The sequence below is a fragment of the Salvelinus fontinalis genome, chromosome 39 (assembly GCF_029448725.1).
Source record: "Salvelinus fontinalis isolate EN_2023a chromosome 39, ASM2944872v1, whole genome shotgun sequence".
NCBI classification, from domain to species: domain Eukaryota; kingdom Metazoa; phylum Chordata; class Actinopteri; order Salmoniformes; family Salmonidae; genus Salvelinus; species Salvelinus fontinalis.
Genome location: NC_074703.1, coordinates 11,906,669 through 11,918,675, shown reverse-complemented (window position 1 = coordinate 11,918,675; position 12,007 = coordinate 11,906,669).

Sequence of the window (12,007 nt, the reverse complement as noted above, 5' to 3'; positions counted from 1 at the left end):
CAAGGTCAGTGATGCACGTGGTGAAAAAGGCTCACAAAAGTCACACTTTTCTCAGTCCCGTCCTCAAGGTTACACAAGAACAAAGCAGCCCACATCTCAAAGGTCTAAGCCAAGTTGCTACAGATGTGGGGGAGATAATCATCAGCACAGTGAATGTCGATTCCAAAATGTAAAGTGCCACAATTGTGGAAAGGTTGGACATTTACAGAAAGTGTGTAAAGCCTCAAAACGCACAGCAAGAGCGCACAAAGTGTCAGACGCAGCACAAGAAGAGGAAGGTACTACTGAAACAGTATTGGAACTGTCCACAGTGTACACAGCTCAACAACAAAAAGATGGAATCTATCTCAACATGGAGTTAGCGGGAAAACCGGTAAAAATGCAGCTGGACACCGGAGCGTCTGTATCTCTGGTTCCAGAGAGACTCTACAAAGAAAAACTGAAAGAGTGCCCTCTTCAGCCAGCGTCCATCCGCCTTTCTTCATACACTGGTGACACTATTCCTGTGTTAGGGCAGATCCAGGTACCAGTCCGGTATGAGGGGAAGGAGTGGACGCTACCGCTTGTCATTGTTAAAGGAGAAAAATCAGCCTTGCTAGGCAGAAACTGGCTACAAAAGATCAAGTTGAACTGGGGAGAAATCTTCAGTCTGAGAAAGGACAAACCAGTGAGTCAGGCTACACTCACTAACATGCTGGAGAAGCACAAAGAACTTTTCAAAGATGGCTACGGCGAAATACAAGACTTCACAGCAAAAGTCAGAGTGCAAGAAGGAACCAAGCCTATCTTTCACAAACCACGTCCAGTTCCCTATGCTCTTAAGGAAGCAGTAGAGAAGGAACTGGACCGCCTACAGAAAAATAACATAATTACGAAAGTAGCGAGGAGCGACTGGGCCGCCCCGATTGTTGTAGTCCCAAAGAAAGACAAGACCATCAGAATGTGCGGTGACTACAAGGTCACAGTAAATCGCTGCATACTACCAGAGGAATATCCACTACCAAACGCTGAAGATCTGTTTGCCACTCTAGCTGGTGGGAAGGTTTTCAGTAAGCTGGACCTGGCATTCGCTTATCAGCAACTGAAGCTGGATCCGGGGTCAGAACAGTATCTGACCATCAATACACACAAGGGGCTATTCAGATTCAATCGCTTGGCCTATGGAATCTCGACAGCTCCAGCGATATTCCAACACACAATGGATCAGATCTTGGACGGTATAGACAACGTTGTGTGCTTCATGGACGACATCCTCGTGTCAGCACCAACCATTGGAGAGCACCTTGTAGTGCTGGACAAAGTGATGTCAAGACTGGAGAAATACGGAGTGAGAATGAAACGCAGCAAGTGTGAGTTCCTCCAGGACTCAGTGGAGTATCTCGGATACAAGATTGATGCACAAGGCCTGCACCCAACCAACAGCAAGGTGGAAGCAAGAGTAAACGCACCAGCACCCACAAATATCTCAGAGCTGAGGTCATTTTTGGGGCTCCTGAACTATTACGGAAAGTTTGTGGCAAACTTGTCCACATTGTTGCATCCGCTTCACCAACTGCTGCAGGCCGATACAAAGTGGAATTGGTCCCCACAATGCGAAGAAGCATTCAAGACTTGCAAACAGCGTCTGCTAAAGAGCAAGTGGTGTGCCCACTACAACACAGAGATGAAGCTGAGACTCGCGTGTGATGCATCTCCATACGGAGTAGGAGCCGTCATCTCACATGTTCTATCGTCAGGTGAAGAACACCCTATTGCATTTGCATCACGGACTCTGTCACCAAGTGAGAAAAATTATGCTCAAATTGAGAAGGAAGCCCTGAGCATAATATTCGGAGTGAAGAAGTTTCACAAATACCTGTACGGAAGGAAGTTCCAACTGCTGACAGATCACAAGCCTCTGTTGGCCATCCTTGGACCAAAATCAGCTATACCAACCCTTGCTGCACTTCGAATGCAACGTTGGGCTCTGATATTGTTAGCCTACGACTACGAGATTGAGTACAGACGATCCAGTGATCACGCAAATGCAGATGCACTATCAAGACTACCATGCAATAGTGACTCCGACAGTGAAGATGATAGAGCAGTCTTCCAGATCTCTCTCATTGACGAACTGCCCATATCTGCTTCAGACATAACAGAGGAAACAAGGAAAGATCCAGTGCTTTCCAAAGTCTTGGACTTAACATTAGGAGGTTGGCCAAACTTCGTAAATGACGATAACCTTCGTCCATTCATCGACAAGAAAGACCAGTTGTCCACTGATCAAGGATGTGTTCTGTGGGGATCAAGGGTGGTGGTACCTCACAAATTCCAGAGGAGACTGCTATCTGACCTGCATGAGGGACATCCAGGGATCACTTGAATGAAAGCACTCGCTCGCAGTTATCTGTGGTGGCCTGGACTGGATCAGGACATTCAACAGCATGTAGGCCACTGCTCACCTTGTGAAGCTGTTCGCAACAAGCCTGCTGCTACACCTCTTCATCCATGGTCCTGGGCTGCTACACCTTGGGAACGCATCCATGTGGATTACGCCGAGATTGACAAGCAACATTTCCTTGTTGTCGTCGATGTCCATTCCAAGTGGATGGAAGTGTTCCCTACTCAACTGACCACAGCTGAGAAGACCATCAATCTTCTCAGACACCTGTTCGCATCCTTTGGACTAGTCAAGGAGCTCGTATCGGACAATGGCCCTCCTTTCACGTCAAACGATTTTGAAATGTTTCTCAAGAACAATGGAGTAAGGCACATCCGGTCACCACCTTACCATCCGGCATTAAACGGAGCAGCGGGGAGAGCCGTGCAAACCTTTAAGAAGGCCTGGACTAGACTCGAGGTTCAGTCTGTGCCCACCCAAAAAAGGCTTCCCCGGTTCCTGTTTACTTACCGCAACACACCACACACAGTAACGGAATGTACACCAGCTGAACTGTTTCTGAGACGCCAACCACGTACCCGCCTGACATTGTTGAAACCAGACTTGTCAAGCACTGTGGCAAAGCACCAGCTACAGCAGAAGAAAGCTCATGACAGACACTCAAAGACTGTCAGAGAATTCAAAGAGGGAGAGAGGGTGATGGTACGTGATTTCAGACACCCCAAGAGCCTGTGGAACTCAGGTGTGATCTTGCAACGCAAAGGACCTTTGACTTACCAAGTCCAAATTGGTCATCGCCAGGTCAACGTTCATGTGGATCATCTGCTACGGTCCAACGCCCCCGCAGAGAAACGCCGAGAGAACAAGAACAATAACGACCCCCAGGACTATTCTCCTGACTGTGGACGTACGGGAGAGACAGAGCCTGACCTTCCACCCGAACCTGGCCCACTACCGGAAGCCCAGGAGGAGCGGAGATATCCTATTCGACAGCGAAGGGCACCTCAAAAGCTTGACCTGTGAGTTGAGCTGTTAAAGGTAACAGACAGTAAAATAAACAAACACTTTAATATGTCCTAGATAAAAGGAAAGAAAACGGACATTACCTTACTTACTTACTTACTTACTTACTTTATTGTCCCCATGGGGAAATTTTGTTGCAGTGTAATGTACACATTTAAAGTGGCGTTAAATACAAAACAAGATTGACAATACAACTTTCAATAACAGTCACGCACCAATAAAAAAATAATAATAGTAAGAAATAATAAATAAAAAATAAATAAAAAAACATTTAAAACATTTAAAACAAAGACTAGCCTGCTGGCCTTAAAGGTCAATGGGAACATTTGCCCGAGCTATTTAAGAGGGATATCACACCTGGCACAAATGATTGTCTCGTTCTATTTTTCCTGCTGAGGGGTGCCCTATACCTGCGCCCAGAGGGGAGTAATTCAAAGTCCAGGTACAGGGGGTGACTTGGGTCTAAAATGATTTTGTGAGCCTTACGGAGGGCCCTGACCTTAAAGATCTCATCCAGGCCTGTCTGTTTGACTCCAAGTACCTTACTTGCTGTGGTAATAATCCTTCTCAGCATGTTTCTCTGACTGATAGTGGCATTGCCAAACCAACAAACAATACAAAAAGTTAAAATACTCTCAATAAAGGATTTGTAAAACAGAGTCAATATAGTACAGTCTATATTAAAAGAACCCAACTTTTTTAGAAAGTACAGTCTCTGTTGGCTCTTTTTGTAGATCTGGTCTGTACATTTACTCCACTGAAGCTTACTGTCCAAAAAGACACCCAGATATTTATATTCCTCTACAATTTCTATATTCTGGCCTCTGATAGATGTTGCAGAGGTAGGTGTTGTACGCTTCCTGAAGTCTATGCACATCTCTTTGGTCTTGTTAGTATTGAGGACCAAGTGTGATTCCTCACACCACTCTACAAAGTCATCTAGGACCGGGCCATGATGTTCCTCGTCATCATGCAACAGGCTGATCAAGGCAGTGTCATCAGCGAACTTAACGAGGTGTCTGTCAGTATGGGAACTAGTACAACTATTAGTGTACAAGATGTACAGAAGTGGGGACAAAACACATCCCTGAGGAGAGCCTGTGTTGGTATTGCGTATATCCGACACATGGGGACCTATTTTGACTCGCTGTGAGCGTTGGCTCAGGAAGTCCAACAGCCACAAAACCAGCCCCCCATCTAAGGAAAAGTCCCGAATGAGTCTCTGTGCCAGAATGTAGGGCTGGATTGTGTTGAAGGCAGAAGAAAAGTCAACAAACAGAACCCTGACATGGGATTTGGCACCTTCTAGATGTCTATAGACCATGTTAAGGAGGGTAAGAATGGCATCATCAACTCCTCTGATGGTCTGATAGGCAAACTGAAATGGGTCGAGGAGCTTCTGGGTGACACTGAGAATATGACTTTTCACAATTTTCTCAAGGCATTTCATAACTAAGGATGTCAAAGCGACAGGGCGATAGTCATTCAGCACAGAGGGATTCGATACTTTAGGAATTGGTATAATTATTGATTTTTTCCACAATACTGGAACGTGTTGCTGGTTGAGTGAGGATTGGAAAATGTCTGTAAAAACACCAGCCAGTTGTTCAGCACAGTGCTTTAACACATGCCCACTTATTTTGTCTGGGCCTGGGCTTTTGTATGTGTTACATCCCCTGAACAACTTTAGAACATCAGACTGTTGAACAACAACTCTCTCAAACATTTGTAATGATGCTTCCATTTGTTTTACCTCCGACACGAAGTTGTCTGATTCAAATCTTGAGAAGAAAACATTCAGTTCATTAGCCATGTTCTGGCCCTCATATCCCCCAAGGTCAGCACTGGTTTTTCCCCTGCCTATATGGGGGGCGCTAGCCATGGATTTAATCCCTTGCCAGGCCACCCTTGCGTTTCCTGAGGAGAGGGTCCTCTCCACCCTTTGCTTGTATGCCTCCTTGTCCACCAGTATCTGTCTTTTTATCTCACGTTGTACATCTCTTAAAGCCTGTCTATCACCTCCAGCATAAACTGCCTTCTTCCTATCAAGTAGTGATTTTAGATGTTTTGATACCCAAGGCTTGTTGTTAGGGAAGATTTTACAGGTCTTAGTAGGCACAACTGACTCAACACAGAAGTTTACATAGTCTGAAATAACCTCTGTGAGTTCATCCAGATCAGAGCTGCTGTCCTCAAATACCTCCCACATTGTACAGTCAAAACACCCCTGGAGACAAGTGATACTGTTGTCATTCCAGATCTGGACAGTTTTAACTGTGGGTTTCTCCCTCTCCAGGAGGCGACAGTAAGTTGGCCTGAGGTAGACCACATTGTGGTCTGATGTCCCCAGAGGAGGTCTGGTGGTGGCAGAGAACACCTTTAGTATTGTCCCATAGCACAAATCAAGAGTCCTATTTTTCCTAGTGTGACATTTCACATACTGATGGTATGTGCGCAAGACTTTGCGCAAGGTACAGTTGTTAAAATCCCCTAAAATAAATTTGGGTGCGTCGGGGGAGATGGATTCCAGTTTCTGTGACAGATTATAAATAATCTCTGATGCCTTTGTTATATTAGCTTTTGGTTGAATGTACACAACGGTAACAAACAATTGGGGGAACTCACGGGGCAGATAGTAAGGTCGCAGTCACACAGAAAGCAGTTCAATGTCGGGGGTACAGAGTCGCTCTCTTACCAGGATCGATTTACACCACTGGTCCCTGACAAGCAGGCAGACGCCCCCGCCGTGAGGTTTCCCTGTGACTGTCAGATCGCGGTCCGCTCTGACCAGGGTGAAGCCGGCCGGCTCCACTTCTCTGTCCGGGACTCTGTCATCCAGCCAAGTCTCAGTAATTGCCAGCAAACAGGCCTCCCGATATTCGTGTTGGAAGCGCAGATTCGCTGACAACTCATCCGCTTTCCCCCTCAGTGACTGGGCATTAATCAGCAAGGTGGTGGGTAAGGGAAGTTTGTTCTTAATTTGGGTTAGTTATTAGGACACAAACTCCATCTTCGGGGCAGAATAATCCCCTGGATTTGTGCTGGTCTCTGAAAAGTCTGCTTCAACCCAGTAGTTGAAAAATGTTAAGAATGCATTGTTCAGATATTGCATTAGTAGTTCCCTAACATATTTACCTTGTTCTCTGGGAGTTAAAAACTATGGGGGGAGGAGTGTAGTATCTGGGATCTACATCTGTTTATATTAGTTACTATGCTGTTACTAAGCGGTGATGTATTACGACAGTGTTACGTTACTACACCTAATAGGAAATGCACATGCGCACTAGTGTGCCCGGGAAAACTGTAGAGCACGAGAGGTTTTGACTAAACGAAAACTAACTGTACTCCCGTCTCCTGCCTGGTCATTTCTCCACAACACAAATATTACAGGTGCATCCTCAGTGCAGTGGGCAGCCGGGAGGAGGTGCTCTTGTTCTCCATGGACTTTACAGTGCCCCAAAACTTTTTGGAAATAGTGCTACAGCAAATTTCTCTAACCTAAATGGGGCTCAATCAAATAAAGAATGTGTTGTAATGTTAACAAACAACATATCCTAAAAACAGGACATGTCATAAAAATGTACAATATGGAATGGACAATCACAACTGTCCGGTACGAACACTGTTACCCAGTGGTGCAAAGTACTTAAACTTCTTATGGCTGCAAGCCCGACGTCGGTACACTTATGACAACAGCCAGCTCAAGTGCAGGGCGCGAAATTCAAAATATATTTTTTTTAAATATTTAACTTTCACACATTAACAAGTCCAATACAGCAAATGAAAGGTACACATCTTGTGAATCCAGCCAACATGTCCGATTTTTAAAATGTTTTACAGCGAAAACAGCACGTATATTTATGTTAGCTCACCACCAAATACAAAAAAAGGACAGACATTTTTCGCAGCACAGGTAGCATGCACAAAGCCAACCTAACTAACCAAGAACCAACCAAACTAACCAACAAACAACTTCATCAGATGACAGTCTTATAACATGTTATACAATAAATCTATGTTTTGTTCAAAAAATGTGCATATTTCAGGTATAAATCATAGTTTACTTTGCAGCTACAATCAGAAGTTGCACCAAAAGCAGCCATAATAATTACAGACACCAACGTCAAATACCTAATTACTCATCATAAAACATTTCTGAAAAATACATAGTGTACAGCAAATGAAAGACAGGCATCTTGTGATTCCAGACAATATTTCCGATTTATTAAGTGTTTTACAGCGAAAACACAATATAGCGTTATATTAGCTTACCACAATAGCCAGAAAGACAAGCCATTTCCCAGCAGTAAAAGTTAGCGATCGTAACAAACCAGTAAAAGATATATAATTTTTGACTAACCTTGATATTCTTTATCAGATGACAGTCCTATAACATCAGGTTATACATACACTTATGTTTTGTTCGAAAATGTGCATATTTAGAGCTGAAATCAGTGGTTATACATGTTGCTATCTTAGCTACTTTTTCCACAACGTCTAAACAGCAACGATATTTTTCTGACACTTTTTCTGACACACATATTCTGACCAAATAGCTATTCATAAACATAACTAAAAAATACATGTTGTATAGGAAATGATAGATCCATTAGTTCTTAATGCAATCGCAGTGTTAGAATTCTAAAAAATAACTTCATTACGACATCCAGCTTCGGTATATCTAGAGTACCCCAAAGTTGGGCGCCGGCGACTAGTTCACATGCACGACAGATATATGAAATAGCATCATAAAATGTTTCTTACTTTTGGTGATCTTCCATCAGAATGTTGGACAAGGTGTCCTTTGTCAAGAACAATCGTTGTTTGGATTTAGAACGTTCATTTTCCCTCTCGATTTAGCAAGCGCACTAGCCAAGTGGCTCGAAGCTCTCCATGTCAACAAACGGAAGAGAACGGAACACGGCAAAACTCCCGAAAAATTTTCAATAATCTGATGAAACTATATTGAAAAAACATACTTTACGATGATATGGTCACATGTATCAAATAAAATCAAAGCCGGAGATATTAGTCGCCTATAACGGCAGCTAGACAGAAGGCAAATCCAAGTACCCCTTCACGCTCTCCAGAAAACAGGAAATGGGCGGACACATCATACAAAGAGCTTGTATTCCACTTCAGACCAAGATAAACACTAAATTTCTTCTCTCACCGCCTCTTGACATCCAGGGGAAGGTGTATGAAGTGCACGTATACTAATACGTATCATGCCCATGTATAGGCAGGAAGTAGAACAGTCTAATGTAACAGTATAACTTTAAACCGTCCCCTCGCCCCGACACGGGCGCGAACCAGGGACCCTCTGCACACATCAACAACAGTCACCCACGAAGCGTCGTTACCCATCGCTCCACAAAAGCCGCGGCCCTTGCAGAGCAAGGGGCAACACTACTTCTAGGTTTCAGAGCAAGTGACGTAACTGATTGAAACGCTGTTAGCGCGTACCCGCTAACTAACTAGCCATTTCACATCCGTTACACTCACCCCCCTTTCGACCTCCTCCTTTTTCCGCAGCAACCAGTGATCCGGGTCAACAGCATCAAGTCTCGATTTCAGACTTTCCACTTCCTGGTCAGGAAGTTTGTGCCAAATGAGTTCTGTTTGACTCACACATATAATTCAAACGGTTTTAGAAACTAGAGAGTGTTTTCTATCCAATAGTAATAATAATATGCATATTGTACGAGCAAGAATTGAGTACGAGGCCGTTTGAAATGGGCACCTTTTATCAGAGCTACTCAATACTGCCCCTGCAGCCATAAAAAGTTAAATAAAAATACATTAAAGTACTACTTTAGTCATGTTTTGGTGTACATGTACTTTTTGGTGTATCTGTACAACTTTTACATCACTACATTTCTAAAGAAAATAATGTATTTTTTACTCCATACATTTTCCTTGACACCCAAAAGTACTTTTTTTGGTAAATGATGTCTGAGTGTTGGAGTGTGCCCCTGGCTATCCGTAAATAAATAAAAAAACAAGAAAATGGTGCTGTCTGGTTTGCATAGAAGGAATTTGAAATTATTTATACTTTTACTTTTGATCCTTAAGTATATTTAAAACCACACAGCACTAGTGGACTGCCACTGAATGAAGAGGGGCTCCACTATGCAGGACTACTACTCTGTTCCTGACTGAGTTCAGCTCCCTCCCTCCTCTCCTGTGTCTCTGATCAGACACATTGGGACTCTGTGGGCCATAATTACAATACATGAAACCCAGCATCCTTTCTACATTTTAAGATTTAATTGAAGTATCCTTTATTTACATGAGAGGTCACATTGAGATCGAGATGTTTTTCAAGTGAGCCCCGGCCAAGAAAGCAGCATCCATACAGTGTACACATGAGACACAACACCACAACATAATGAATGGAAGTTAAAACAGTGCAAACTGCGTACAAGAGTAGGTTTAAAAACATGTGCAGTTATTGGTCAGCAGTCCTCAAATCCAGGATTTAAAATCAATAATCCGAGTACGATGATCTAATTTGAAGCCCTTTTTCAAAGTGTTCCAAGATAATGAGGCAGCAAATCTAAAAGCACTCTTACCAAACTCAGTTCTTATGTTGTGAACATTATATAAAAGCACTCTTACCAAACTCAGTTCTTATGTTGGGGACATTATATAAAATACAGTTCTGTGATCTCAGACAGTAATGTCCATGACTGTAGTGTGAATAGTTCTTAAATATATTGGCAGCTGTCCTAAGATGTCCTCATAGACAAACATGTACCAGTGAATATTTTGACTCACAGTTAAGGATGGCCATCCTGCTAACTGATACAAGGTACAGTGATGTGCTAGAGGTCTTGTGTTAGTTACAAATCTAAGATTATCATGGTAGACTGTCTAGTGTGTGCAGGTAAGATCCTGGAACATTCCAGAATATCACCATAGTCCAACAAAGGCTAAAAGGTATTTTCTAGCTTGAAATGAAAAACAAGACATATTCCTAAAGAAAATGCCCAGCTTAAGTTTAAGCTTTTTAGTGAGCTGTTGAATGTACAAGTCATTTATGTTCGTAACCGACTTCATGATCTAACGTGGTTGATATGTGATTAAAACTCATTTATGTTCAAATTCTTCAAATACTATGAATATGACTAGGCTATTCTGATCAGATCCATTCCTAAAAAATATCTGTATAACAGGTATAACTGACACCATATGACTAGTAACTCTAGTTATTTAAACACTTTCTACTTGTTTGGTTCATAAATCTGCTTTGTATCATATTACTTTAGTGGGTTTTTTTACTTCTTTGACCAATCTAACTTTGACATTCACTGTAAGAAGGCATTTCCAAATCACTATATTTTGATGTGTACTTTGCTGAAGATAAGCTCTTACTGTAACTTTACTTGTAGTTACTTAGTTGATGTGCAGTGGCGTGTATTCATGGATGCAAAGGGAAGCCAGGCTTCCCCCAAAAATTGACTCTAATCCCCTACTCCCTTCACAGTGGGAGGAGGCCCCGTTGCACAACTGAGCAAGAGGACAAGTACATTAGAGTGTCTAGTTTGAGAAACAGACACCACACAAGTCCTCTGGCAGCTTCATTAAATAGTACCTGCCAAACACCAGTCTCAACGTCAACAGTGAAGAGGCGACTCCGGGATACTGGCCTTCTAGGCAGAGTTCCTTTGTCCAGTGTCTGTGTTCTTTTGCCCATCTTAATCTTTTATTTTTATTGGCCAGTCTGAGTTATTGCTTTTTCTTTGCAACTCTGCCTAGAAGGTCAGCATCCCGGAGTCGCCTCTTCACTGTTGACGTTGAGACTGGTTGACGTTGAGACACAGCGTTGTACGAGATCTTCAGTACTTGGCAATTTTTCGCATGGAATAGCCTTCATTTCTCAGAACAAGAATAGACTGACGAGTTCAGAAGAAAGGACTTTGTTTCTGGCCATTTTGAGCCTATAATTGAACCCACAAATACTAATGCTCCAGATACTCAACTAGTCTAAAGAAGGCCAGTTTTATTGCTTATTTAATTAGCACAACAGTTTTTAGCTCTGCTAACATAATTGCAAAAGGTTTTTCTAATGATCAATTAGCCTTTTAAAATGATAAACTTAGGTTAGCTAACACAACGTGCCATTGGATCACAGGAGTGATGGTTGATGATAATGGGCCTCTGTACGTCTATGTAGATATTCCATAAAAAATCTGCCGTTTCCAGCTACAATAGTCATTTATAACATAAACAATGTCTACACTGTATTTCTGATCAATTTGTGCTTTTCTTTCAAAAACAAAGACATTTCTAAGTGACCCCAAACTTTTGAATGGTAGTGTAGCTAGCTGACTTGCTGTTGCTAGCTAATTTGTCCTGGGATATAAACATTGGGTTGTTATTTTACCTGAAATGCACAAGGTCCTTTTTTTCTGGATCTTTGTAGAATTTTGACCCATTTTGAGTCACACAAAATCATGTGTTCTCTACTCTGACATTTAATCCACAGATAAAAGGGGAAACATAGTTAGTTTCTAGTAATCTCTCCTACTTCAGTAGTTGTTGTAGTAGTAGTAGTAGTAGTAGTAGTAGTAGTAGTCTTCTTCTTCTTCTGTGGAC